The 12,249-nt window shown below is 48.3% G+C and overlaps 1 long non-coding RNA gene across 1 annotated transcript; it reads left to right on the forward strand.

Moving 5' to 3' along the window:
* Positions 1-4,528: 4,528 nt before the first annotated feature.
* On the forward strand, positions 4,529-9,582 carry LOC118882083. Its single transcript, XR_005016659.1, has 2 exons — positions 4,529-7,883; positions 9,405-9,582. It is a non-coding gene; the product is annotated as an uncharacterized LOC118882083 (long non-coding RNA).
* The last annotated feature ends 2,667 nt before the right edge of the window (positions 9,583-12,249 follow it).

Raw genomic sequence — 12,249 nt, forward strand, 5'->3', positions numbered from 1 at the left:
CTGTAATGTGGGGGAGCTGGGCTAGAGGGTCATTCAGTTCCTTCCCAGCTCCCCAAACCCAACATTCTGTGTTTGGAAAAATTACTACAGTGTCTACGGAGGGAACAGCTTCTGAAATGGACTCCTGTCTGCTGGGAGGTGGGCTACAGTGGGAAGCTAGGAACCCAGGGTCATAGGGCCCCTTCCAGTGGAATTTCCCGTTTGGCCTTTCCTCTCCATCCCACTAATGTGCAAAGTTAATAGCAATAACAGCTAACAGTAGTTGAGTTTTTCTATATGCCAGAATTTCTATGAAATGTTTTATGCCTTATCTCATTTAATTGACAAGGCATAGTGGCTAAGAGCAAGGGGCGTGGAGGTGACCATCTAGCTCCAGAGCCCAGCTCTGCCACTCGCTGTCTGTGTGGCCTTGGGCCACCTGGTTATTATTTACCTTTCTGATCCTAATTTTCTCATCTGACAGTGGGAATAATTATGGTACCTACCTCATAAGGTTGTGATCATGGTTAAATGAATTTGTCTATGTGTTCAGAACAGTATCCAGCATGTGGTAAATACTGCATTAAAATCTAGCTATTAATACTACAAATGACAGCCTTCCCAACACTCCTACCAGAGGGTACTGTTATTCCCGCTGACTGCTGAGGAAATTGAGGCTTAAAGAGGCTAAGGGTAGGTGGCAGTCTTGGTCCATTTGAGCTACTGTAACAAAGTACCATGGACTGGGTGAAACAACAAACATTTACATCTTACAGTTTTGGAGGCTGGGAGTCTGAGACCAGAGTGTCAGCATGGGCGGTGCTGGGGAGGTCCCTCTTCCAGGTTGCAGACTGCCATCTTCTTGTTGTGTCTTCACGTGATGGAAAGAGGGTGAGGAGCTCTCTGGGGGTCCCTTCTATAAGGGCACTAATCCCATTCATGAGGGCTGCACCCTCATGACCTAATTATCTCCAGAGGCCCCACCTCCAAACACCATCACATTGAGCATGAGGTTTCACGTGAATGTTGGGGGGACATGAACATCCATCCATTGCAGTGGCCAAGGAGGAACTCCAGCCCGTGACTGTCCACATGTGTCCACTGCACAGCACCCGGTGTTCCTGGACTGGTCCTCCCTAGCTTGCTCCTCAGCGCAGGGTCCAGGCTCCCCTTCCCTCAGGGCACTGTCTCCAGCTGCTCTTTGAGACTCTCAAATTGAGAGGAAAGTGGTTAACAAGTCAATTCACAGATTTTCTCCTGGAACCAAACGGAGAGGCAAAGGGCAAAGCAACCAGTGAGGAGGCCTTTCCCAGCCTCATGCAGCTCTCAGGGCTAATGGCTGCGGCCCAGGAGTGGTCACGGGCAGACCCAAAGCCATGTTGCCAGCCACAGACTTGAGCTTTCCTAATGCACCCAGGCTCCTGGCACCAGCCCATGTGAGCTTGTTTCTACCCAGTGCACCCACAAACACTCTGGTTTATCTACAGGACTAATGAATTCTGCCAATGCCATAATCAGCAGGAATGGAAAAGTCAACCAGAGCTAATTCTTTCTAGGGTGCAATGTAATTACTTTAAAATGACTTATTTAGTGAAATGGTAATGACGAGGCTAATGTTATCTCCCCAGATGACGAGCCTATTAGTTGTATGCTGCTTCGGGGTGAAGCAGGGAAGCAGGGCTGTCACACAGAAGTAGAGGCCGTCCTGCAGGTCTGCAGCTTGATTGCTTCTGCTTCTCCTACAGAGCAGCGGTAGGAGGCCACTTCCCTCAGTGCCATGGCCCCTAGGGACAAGCCCACTGCAGCCAGGTGGCCTTTTCTCTAATTGTCCAGGTGATACCACTGTGGCTGAGAGAGGCTGATGGATGCTTCTTGTTCAGGAGGAAGTCCTGGGGTCTCATAGACTTAGGAAGCGTCTTCTGTTCGGGCAGGCCTAGATTTAAATCTCATTGCCACCTTTCGACCAGCCGGCCATGTGACCTTGGCTGAGTCACTTAACCTTTTGGTCAGTTTCCTCACCTGTCAGTGGGAAATGGCAATACCTGCCTCAGCCACTTCTCAGGTTCTCCTCTTATTGGCTGCAGGGGATATTCGAGGCGAAGCTATGGCCCACGCCGAGCACAGACTTTATGGACACACTTGGCTCTTTAATCTTGGTTTATGTGCCCTGTTACTTCTCTTTCTTCTTTTGCTTCTGCTGTTAATTCATGCTAGTTGGCCTTTTATGTAGTCTCATAAGGCTTCTTAACCCATTTCTGGAGTAAAGTGGAGGATAAATTACAAGTAGCGGGCAAAGGAATGAGGATTAAGTGACAATTGCAAAGCGTCTAGCACTTTACGTCTTTCCCTCCCTCTCTCCCTAATGGGATCCTGTTGTCTGCTTCTCACTGGGGCAGGGTAGGGGTGGGGGGGACAAGGACCCTGAGGTGGGGTAGGGTGTGGGCAGGGGGAGCCAAGGAACCAACACTGGAAGCAGAGTCTGAGGGGGCCAAGGTCTGAGCTGAATGGATGGTCCAGAACTAGGTCACCACAGAGTCAGATGCTAAAGGCCGAGCCAGGGAATGAAGTGAGGAACCGGTGAGTTTAGGGGTTGCTGCTGACGAGGAGGGTCAAAGTGGGTGGTGTGGGTTCTTGAGCTGAGGTAGTTACAAAGGCGGCAGGTGTTTATGGGGTGGGTAGGGTGCTTTAAAGGAGTCAGAGTAGGGGAGCCAGTTGGGAGCCCATTTGGTAACTATGGGGCACAGATAATCTGGGAGGGTTCTATGTGTCCAGGAGGGATGAGAGAGGGGTATTCTGGGGCCGGGGGAGGGGGGACTGATTGACCCCAGAGGGACAGTGCAAGTGCTGTAGGCCAGTGGGCAAAGTCTAGGGGACCAGCCTAATCGAGGTGCAGCGAGCTCTTCTCAACAGCCCCAATGGACAAACAAAATTGTTAGAGTAGGCATCTCAGGGAAGCATGCCTGGAGGGCTGGGTGCCACCAGGCCTTCGATCTCAAACAGTCCAACAGCATCAGCACGCTGGGCTCTGACTCACCTTGGTAGAGAAACTGTCTTCTGGAATTTGCCCTCTGGACCAAGAAATAAGTGAGCATCTAAATGGATAGAACATTCTTTCTCTGGGCAGAAGTTTAGTTTTCTTAAGCCTGACAAAAATTAAGTATTAGAAGCAGTAGAAATAGAGAAGGTTTAGACAAGATTGCAGAAAAAAGTCAGGATATGTGTTGATTCAAAACTCAGGCTCTGAGTCAGATAAACTCAGAATCCCCATTTCCTAGCCGTGTGACCCTGGATGAGTTACTGTCGACTGAAAAAAAAAAATGCGTAACCTAAAAGTTGAGAGTATGTTTTATTCGATGAACATTTTTAGGACTTCAAGCCCAGGAGACAGCATCTCAAATAACTCTGAGAGACTGCTCCAAGGAGGTGAGGTGAGGAGCCAGGGTATATAGGAGTTTTTGCAACAAAGGGCAGGTAGTCGGAATGTGAAAAGATTATTGTTAATTAAAGAAAACCAGATATCTCAAGTTAAGGAATTTAGTGCTTTTCTATGTATGGGAAGATGCAGCAGTCTGGGCTCACTGAATTCATTCCTTTGATATGCACCTCAGCTATCTGGGGCCAGGATCCTGTGTTTTCTCACCCTGAGTTCCCTCAGGGCTCACTGTCTGGGCAACTGTAATGTGATGGCTTGATGACTGCAACATCCTTTGTTTACTGATGTGGCAGCAGTATTTTAGTCCTCATTACTTAACCTCACCAAGCCTCAGTTTCTTCATCTGTAAAATGGGGCCATAGTGGCTCCGACTGGCCTGGGTTGCTGTGAGGGTTGGACGGGTTAATGTATGTTCAGCTCTGGGTTCAGGGGTGGGCCCCGATCAGACACTCCATCAATGTTACCACTTCTCATTATTAAAAGCAAAAATCCCATTCAGAAAATTTGGAAATGTTTTTATCCTTTAAAAATACATTTTCTTCCTCTACCTTCTTGACATCAGAAGGCACTTAGTGTAGAAAATACAGTACCTTCTTTTGTATGGTAATGTTCACGACTTCCACTCTCCTTTCGCTCATTTCTCACAACCTGCCAAAAGCTAAGAGAGGCCAGATTGCTGAAGAATTCAGTTTCTGAGAGTTCCATTTGAAATGAAAATTTAAAACATTTTGAAGTAAATTCTATTACATTTAAAAATCTTGTGTGACTGGGGAGTCATTTACCTCTAATTTACCAAATATAATTATTATTTTTTAAAATAAATTTATTTTATTATTTTATTTATTTATTGTTTCTGACTGCGTTGGGTCTTCATTGCTGTGCACGGGCTTTTCTCTAGTGGCGGCGAGTGGGGGCTACTCTTCCTTGAGCGGGCTTCTCATTGCCGTGGCTTCTGTTGTGGAGCCTGGGCTCTAGGCGCAGGGGCTTCAGTAGTGGTGGCAAGCGGGCTCAGTAGTTGTGGCTCATGGGCTCTAGCGCGCAGGCTCAGTAGTTGTGGTGCACAGGCTTAGTTGCTCTGCGGTGTGTGGGATCTTCCCCAGCCAGGGCTCGAACCCATGTCCCCTGCACTGGCGGGTGGATTCCCAACCACTGCACCACCAGGGAAGGCCTATAATTAGTTTAAATGCAAACAAGTTAGACACAATCTGTTTTTCTATTTCCTCACACCTATAGGAGATTTGGAAAATCCACCCTGTATGAATAGCAGGGTCTCACGTCTGGGCTGTAGTGCCCACTGGAGGGGCGGAGTGGGTCTGGGCGTGCGCTGTGGTTTGGTGGGGGAGCGGGGTGATGCTTCACAACAGCCTTTTTCCAGCGTTAGTTATTCGCATGGGGGAAGAGCACACACGGAGGAAAGGGGTGTCAGGTGTGATGTTGGTGTTGGGAAGAAAAGATGGTGTAGCCCTCACACTCTGGTCCCCGCCCCCACCCCGTGTCGGGAGCAGATGTGCTGCCTTTTTGGGGACAGGGAGTGGAGGGCCTTCCCCCACCAGGGGACGGCTCGGAGAGAAGGGAAGAGAACCATGGTGTTATTTCTGCCCCTGAGTGTTCTTGGCTTTGGGACCACCCCGGGAGAGCACGAGGTGGACACCCCAGCTTTCTCTACAGAGGCACCCCGCACAGCTGAGCCATGGCCCAGGGAGAAGCTGCTCTCCGGTGTCTTTTGGGCAGTGGTCATCGGAAAGGAGGAGGCGTGGGCCAGTGGTGCTGTGTGACACGCCACCTTCTCAAGACTGCTGAGTTACCTACTACTTGTCCCTCTGATTTGCAGCTTCTGGATTTTAAGTCTTTTTCCTAAAAAAATCCTTTGGGGAGCAGGGGCTGTATGGGAAATCTTTGTACCTTTCCCTCAATTCTGCTGTGAATCGAAAACTGCTCTCAGAAATTGTCTTAAAAAACACACACACACAACAGAAGAGCTCAGTGGAAATGAACGGCAGACCACACAACAGGGCAGAAAAGGGATTAAACCCGAACAGCGGCAAATTTTAAAAAATCCTTTCCTGTGGTTTTAGTGGGGTTTAAGGGAGGGAAAATTGTTAAAGGCATGTGTTCAATCCACTATCTTTACCCAGAAGCGTGCCTTCTGTTTGCTTTGAAGTCAGTAAGTTGAGGAAATCGTTCATTTCATCCAAGTTTTAAACTTTATTGGCACAAAACTGTTCATGCATTTTCTTACAATGCTTAAGGTATTTGTAGTTATAACCTGTTTCATTCCTGTTGTATGTTATTTGTATTCTCTCTCTCCTTGATCAAGTCTTGTTTGAGTCTTGTCTATTTTCTTGGTGTTTCAAAGTGTTGGCCTTTCCATGCTCCCTGTTTGTCCCATTTTAGATCAGGCTTGGCTTATCACCAGGATGGGACTCTTTTTGTTTGTTTCGAGCTCAGAGCTAGGACGCCAAAGCTGTCCCACTAAAGGATTGTGTGCTGACTTTTACGCAATCGTATTCTATTTCTGAGAATTTTTTCACACTGAGAATGAAGCTGACTCAACACTGTCCAATTAATCATGGAGGGAATATGTGGGGCTGGGGAAGTTTGGCCTTAAGCTGTACTTGTATGTGACATCTAACTAATGCTAAACGCCATGTTACTGGGGGAAAGAAAACTCCCTTTCACAGGCTCCATGGCGCTCAGAGAATAAAGAATTAGCGACCACAGATAGGATGTCAAAATAATGGTTATGTTTGATCATCTCACTCTTTGCAGAGAATTAAAAGCAATCATAGGTAGAATCAATGCCACTGTAAGTTTCCCACATCAGGGCTGTTTTAATATTTTAAGTGGATTTTAGTGCTGGTGATTTTTAAAACACATACACACATCTCCTGCTGACTGCTTGTGGCAACCGAGAAATGAAGACCAGGGACAGGGTCCCTGCTGACATTTAATTCTCAGGACACTGCAGGTACCTTACTCCCAGAGACCTGCTTTCCTGACATGAATGTGTGTGTCTCTGCCTCTGGCGGTAATTTTTTCCCCACCGTCTCTAGCGTTTTATATATATGACAATCACTTACAGGACGAGTTATTTATGTGACACCTTGCAAAGTGCTTTAAAAATACAATTGCTATTCAGTTATTCCTTACAACTCCCTTGTGATGGAGATCATGTCTACACATCAAGCTTTAGAGGATCCGGAGGCTTAATGCTTCTTGCTTGAGTCCTATAAGAAGTCACAAGCAGGAACCCTGGCTGCCACCTCAGGGCTGCCCGGGGGCTCTGGTTATCTCTATTTGTGCTGGAAGTTTCCTCTGAAGGAGATAGTTCCAATTCAAATGGGAGACTTGTGGGGATGAGAAGGACCGTGAAAGCAGGGTAACTGGTGTCTGGCCAGGGCATGGTGCTCAGGATAGCCAAGGACACTCATCCAGGAGTCCAGGAGCTTTGGAGCAGAAGAGTTCATCTCTATAGACAGTGACTTCCCTGAGGACACTCTTCCAGATTGGTCCACGTGGGCTCTTGTTCTCACTTAGATCATCACTGACTCTGCAGCATAACTGGGACATGGGCGGGTCCTGTCCAGGTACGCCCAGGGCGAGGTGGGAGGGAGGCGGGGCTGGTGTCCTTAGTCTCTGAAGGCCAAAGCTGCTTCCGCCAGGTGGTTGAAGCTGGGGGTGGGGACAGCAGCCCTCATGAAGGCAGGCCCGGGGAGGGTGGTTTGGAAGGAAGGGGCAGGAGGAAGGAGCCGGGACCTCACAGCAGCAGTTTTGTGGGGGTAAAGAAGAGATGGCTCCCAGCCAGTGGGGTGAGCAGGGGTGTGTCTGTGATTCCTCCAAGGAACCGTCCAGACTTTGGCTGATGCTCCGAGTGGGGGGACTCATGGGTGGGGTCCCCTGCCTGCCTCATCCCCCCTCAACTGGCAGGCTCAGAGCTGTGTTGGGGAGAGAAGAACATCCGTGCTGTGATGGTGTATAGCCTCCTGCTGCCCCCAGGAGCCCCGAGGCGGAGTGGGGAGAGGGGTAGGAAGGGGGACGGTCACGGAGATGTCCTGGTCCAGGAAGATCCGCCCCCCACCCGGCTCATCTCATTTGATGCTCGCGGCAGCTCTGTGCAGTCGACATAATTAACTCCATTTTACAGATGAAGAAACCAATATTCAAAGTGGTTATGCGGCTTGTCCAAGACTATACAATTAATTAGGAGTGGAGAGTGGGCTCATTAGCCTCTCCAATGAGCCAAAGTGCCTGTGTGTCTCTCTCCGGGGCTTCTGTTTCCTTAGGTATAAGATGCATGCCTTTCCCTCCTTCTGCCTCGATGGTCTGCGCCCTCTGGGCTGCTCCGGCTCTCGCCACAGGGTCAGCTGGGGCTAAATCCGTGTCCAAGCTCCTCACTTGCCATGATCTTTGGTGAAGTCTCGCTTTCCTCTGGTTTCCTGGAGGAAGCTGAGTGGACACAGAGAGAACGCCGGTAAGAGGCCACAGAGCTACTGAGATCAATGCGATTTTGTCACCGTGGCAAGTGGAAGAGGCTGTGACATTTTAGTTAGTCCCCATTTGCATCTTGAGGAAAGAGGGAGTGTCCAGCCCACAGGTCCCCGCTGGGGTTGGGGACCTCTGCAGTCTGACACCTTTCGCCTCTGAACTACGGTTCTCTTCTCTTGAAAGCCATTTGGTTTTAGCTCCTCTAAGGGAGTCCTGCGTGACGCATTTGTTTTAACTCAAGAGTGCTGTCCTCAATTTCCCCGGGAATGTGAACAAAGCCCTTCTATTTCCTGATCTGAAGGCAGGCCTCCTGAGGTCAAGCCCGGGACTGGCTCTCTCATCTTCTCAGGGACAATTATGCACCTGTCAGCAGCTCTTCTCCTGTGGGGTCTCTGGGCTTCCACTGTCTGGGCACATAGTCTCTTGCAGGAGATGGGAGAACACGACGGTGACAAAACACAGAATGTTCCTTTACTTGTTTCCTTACCAGCCGCTTCCAGGACAGGAGGAAGGAAAATGGGGCTGGTTCTTGGTGCCTGTGAGGGAGGCTACTGAGCCTGGACATTGAGATTGATTGAGTGAGCACTGGTCCCAGCTGGCTCTTGGATATTTTATTTCTTAGCTTGTGTCTACTGAGCACCTACTATGTGCGGAGCATTGAGCTATGGCTTCAGGAAAGAGCAGAGTTGGTTACTCGTTGCTGAACCAATAACATTTCCCAGCCTCCTCCTTCCTTTCTGGTCAAGCATACCACACATGAGACGCAGCCTTGATTACGGAGCCAGCAAGAAAAGTCTTCTAGGGAAAGATTGTCTCTCTGACAAAAAGAGAAATGGGAAGAGAGGTTGTCCTCCTTCTTTCTGATGTGATTGCATTAGGATGGGTGGCTGGCAGCCATCTTGCCACCTTGAGGGGACCAGGCAGGCACTGAGGATGGCAGAGTGGAAAGGTGGAAGACAGTAAGTCCTTGATGATTTCATTACACTGACTTAACCAACCCTAGACCTGGGAATATTCCCAGACTTCTTGATGTGTGAAATAATCAATGTCCTTATTGTTTCAGTTATTTTGACTGGGATATTCTGTTTTTGCAGCCAAAAGCATTCTAACCGATAAACACAGACAACAGAATCTTTCCCTTTAGGAGATTAGCATCCAAGGGAGATGGGCAATGCACCCATGAGGCCTCTGGAAAGCACTTACCAGCCCATGCCATACCCATAATGCATAGCTGGGTCTTTTTTTATAAAAAAGATGCATTCATAAAAACAATGTGTTACACAAATTGTAATTCTCCAGTGATTTCATAACTGCTTCTGAGATACTTCACCTAATTAATAATTGGTATTTAACTCACAATAGCTCTTAATACTGTAGAGTTTCTTTCCTCTGTTTTGACAAGTGGTAAATACCTGGAAATCCCTATTATTCAGGTGAAGTGTTTTATAAACAAGTTATCCTTTACCAAATAAGTATTAATTCTTTAATTTATCTCCTTTAATTGCAGATTTTGGAAATAAGGGTCCTAAAGAGAAGGGTCTCACCTGAATATCAGGCTGTATGATCACATCTATTATTCCCAAACAGAAGACTGGGGTAAAACATGGAATGATGTTCATGCCTTCATTATTCCAAGTGTTTATTGTATCCTAATCGTTACATGTGTAATGAGATGTTAAAAGGGTGCTTGTGGTTGAAGCTCGTGGGCCATACATGCATCATTCAAAGGAGTGGTGAGACTGTTTGCAGGATTTGCCGTGGAGCTCTCCAAAATCCAGTCACATGAGTCTCAAACTCTTCATTCCTAGTGAGGGCATCAAAGATTGGTGATGGATAATTAGGAAGTGGATTCCAAGTGAGAACTCCTGCTGAGCCCAAGGCGGGGAGTCGTTCAACCGGCTCTAGCTCTCTTCTCTTTAAGAGTCTAGAGGCCGGTTCCCAAACTTGCTTGTTTGCAGAGTGGTTTAATTCTGCCAGTGAGATGCCCTGTAGCTAGATTTGGAAGCCAGAGTAGCAGTCAGAGCCGTTCTTTCTCCTCCAGCACGGCGGCAGGTGCGTGTGCTCTGGCCAACATGAGTTTTCCCAGTGGATTCTCTGTTTGCCAGCCAGTCTCCTGCCTCAGGGCTATTGGGAAGCTGTGAAAAGCAGCAGTGGTTTCCATAGTTTTCAGACTCCAGGTAGCACAACAACTTCCTGATCTTTGGGATCACTGCCATGATGATAAATCTGAAATTCTATAGTGCGCTAGAGAGGCACTCCTGAATCTCTCTCCTCTGGCCCTTCCAAGAATTTGACCAGCACCTGATTTCTGCAAAAGTTAGCCAACTGGGAAGTTAGAGAGTACAGTCTATCAGACTGCTCCCACTTCTGACACCAATTATAAGTTCAGGAGGTTCCAAAACCACCCTCAATTTTGATAATTCACTAGAAGTACTCACAGAAACTCACTGACATTGTTTTATTCACAAATGTGGTTTATTACAAGAAAAGGGTATAGATTAAAATCATCCAAGGGAAGAGAGGCATGCTGCAGAGCCCAGGAAACTTCCAAGTGTGGACTCTTCATTTTCTTCTCCCCATGGAGTCAGGATGCATTACTCTCCTGGCATGTGTGACAACACACACAGAGTATTGCCGACAAGGGAAGTTTCACTCTTTCACCCTTTTTTCACTAAAATAACAAGTGGTTTCTATTTTCTTATCTGAAAACCATGACCAATAGAGGGCATGGAAAGTATATCCTCCTTCACCTCAAGTCAAGATGGAAGAGTTTTAAATACATCACCCAGAAAGGTCAATATGGATCTCCTTTAGTTTGGGGGACACAGCGGTCCACAGTCTGAGTCCCCCTGAAAAATCTAGAAGGCGAGAGACAGGCTCACCAGCAGCTTTGTGAGGGGAGGAGCAAGGCAGAAGTTTCTGCCACACCGGGATTGACCTGCTCTCCTGACATCTGTCAGGTCAAAGGGTGCAGGGTGATGCCCATGGACCACTTTGGACCATGTGTGAGAGAGAGCTAGTGTGGGCCATCTTAGGACCCGTCCTAGAAGGTCACCTGGAGGGCCAGACAGACACAGCTGAAAGGAGCTGGAGGGATCACTGATAGCTTAGAGACTGAGGAAAGAGTAAGGAACCAACATGAGTAGAGGTACTTTGACACAGGTCAAGGGAACTGATGGCAAGAGAGCCCCAGTTTTGAGGGTGTCTCCAGATGTACCCTCATAAATGCACATGAGATGAGAATCTTCCCTCACTTAAGAGGAAGTTGGTGCTAGATCACCCAGCAGTGCCAGTCAAGGGAGAACTTTCTGCTCTCCACTCCTTGTTTCTCTTTCCCCCACCTCAGTCCAGTTCCAGTGGGTCTAAAGCTGGACAGGAGGAGTAGAAGCCCATGGTTGGGGGGCTAGAGAAGACCGTGACCACATCCACCCAGCCAGCCTTGCTGCCTCCAAGGCGTGAGATCTGGGAGTGGAGGGAGGGGTCTCCAGCTTGGATCAAGAGTGGAGTCTTGACTATTCCTCTGGGCTGGAATTTTCATTATTAAACCAAGACTTGTGATTGTGAGGACTGGAGAACTCTTGTATTATGCAGGAGTGACCAGGAGAGCCATGGGGCCTGCCATGGGAAAATGGGCTTCCAGGAATATGTTTGCATAAAACTGGGAGATAAAAATAGAGTTGCTCACTCCATGTAATGGTTACACAGATTTGCTCTCTCCTCTAAATGGTTACTTGACTGTGGGTGGAGGATGTGTGTGTGTGTGCGTGCGTGTGTGTGTGTGTTTCATTTTCAAACCCCCAGAAGTTGTGCCTGGTACATTATAGCCATTCAATAAGTGTCTGGGGGATGAGTGACAGTTTCTTTGGGTTGCAAGGTACTATATCAACCAGCTATTGCCACAGTGACTCTTTTTAACAAAATACCCCAAGCTTACTGGCCCAAAACAAGGAGTATATATTTCTCGCTTATGGGTCTACAGGTTGGATGGGTTCAGCTGATCTCGGGTGCGTTTAGCTGGGCTTGACTGCAGACTGCGAGGTGGGTCCAGGTCTGCTTTACGTGTCTCTCCTCTTCCTTGAGACAGGGGCCACGCAGGCTGTGTTCTTCCCATAGTGACAGGCAGGTGTGCCAGAGGGCAAGCCCAGCTGTTCCCATTGACCAAAGCAAGTAACATGGACGTGCCGAAAGTCAAGGGGCAGTGAGGTGCACCCAGCTTACTGTGGAGGTCAATACACTGGCGGGGATTGTGGGGGGAGGCGGGGGGAGGCGGGGGGGGGGGCGGGCAGGGGCGGTGAGAGATTAAGGCCAGTAATTCAATCGACTGCAGGTACCATGTACATTTTTTTGTCCAC

Source organism: Balaenoptera musculus, chromosome 1 (genome assembly GCF_009873245.2).
Source record: "Balaenoptera musculus isolate JJ_BM4_2016_0621 chromosome 1, mBalMus1.pri.v3, whole genome shotgun sequence".
In the NCBI taxonomy this organism is placed as follows: domain Eukaryota; kingdom Metazoa; phylum Chordata; class Mammalia; order Artiodactyla; family Balaenopteridae; genus Balaenoptera; species Balaenoptera musculus.